Raw genomic sequence first — 1,197 nt, 5'->3', positions numbered from 1 at the left:
AAATAAAAGTATTAATAGTTAATTATTTTCTAGCTCCTTATATTTAATTGTTCGTGTAACATTCACATATTTCTAAATTATAGATGTTAAATGTTCAACAAGGACTCTTGAAGAAGGAAAGAGTAGCGACAATATGTGAAGGTTTCATTGGATTCCTAATGGACGAGGTGGTAAATCCATAAGAAGAATTTTATTACAATGGACGAAATTTGGACACACCCAGCAACACCTCGACGGGAAGATTGTAGATATATAGTTTGATTTGTATATATAATACGCGCTAAGATCGATTTGTATCGTATGCTAAGAATTGTATATATATAGTAATTGTATAATTACTAATTTCATTCGTTTAAATACTAGTTTGATTTCATTAAAAAAAAGTCTCAACTACTAAAGGTTAACAAAAGGATCGGGGTACGTACGTGATGCATGAAATTACAGGCGCCATGCAGGCGCCTGCATGGCGCGCGCCTGAAATTTAAGTAGGACTTTAGTTCCAGTTGGGAAACCCAACCGGGACTAAAGGGGCACCCTTTAGTCCCGGTTGGTAAAACCAACCAGGACTAAGGGGTGGCTTTACTCCCGGTTGAAGGACCCGGGACTAAAGACTCCCCATTTTATCTCGATTAGTTTATCCCGGATGGATTTTTGGAAGATATGCACCCTACCAATCGGGAGTAAAGGTGAGTTCTCTACAAGTGACAGCTGATTTGCAGTGGAAGTCCTCTTAAGAATACTCCCAATGCATATGCATAATTGGTTTGTACTAGCCACTATATAAAGAACATCCAGAAGAAAACATCTCCGCTAGCGGTTTTTTACCTGACTGCAAATGGACGATCCCTTGTGATGCTGAGGTGGTGGTGATCTGTATCGGCCACTAGAAATGGCCTACCAACCACGACTAGAAATGTTTTTTAACTACTGAGTACCGTAGAAAAGATCCATGCACCCTCACTACCGGACACAGTCAAATTGCCGAGTGCCAGGGGCACTCGGCGAAGGGCAGAATACCCTCGGCGAACCGTTTGCCGAGTGTAACACTCGGCAAACGGCACACGGCAAATCTACAGTCGGCAAACACTAGTTCGCCGAGTGTCTTGTGTCGGGGACTCGGCAAAGACTTTGCCGAGTGCCCAGAAAACACTCGGCGAACAATTATGAAAAAATAAAAAAAGAAATTCGCGCACCATC

This window comes from Setaria italica, chromosome VI, assembly GCF_000263155.2.
Source record: "Setaria italica strain Yugu1 chromosome VI, Setaria_italica_v2.0, whole genome shotgun sequence".
Lineage (NCBI taxonomy): Eukaryota > Viridiplantae > Streptophyta > Magnoliopsida > Poales > Poaceae > Setaria > Setaria italica.
Note: the sequence above shows the minus strand (reverse complement) of the source record.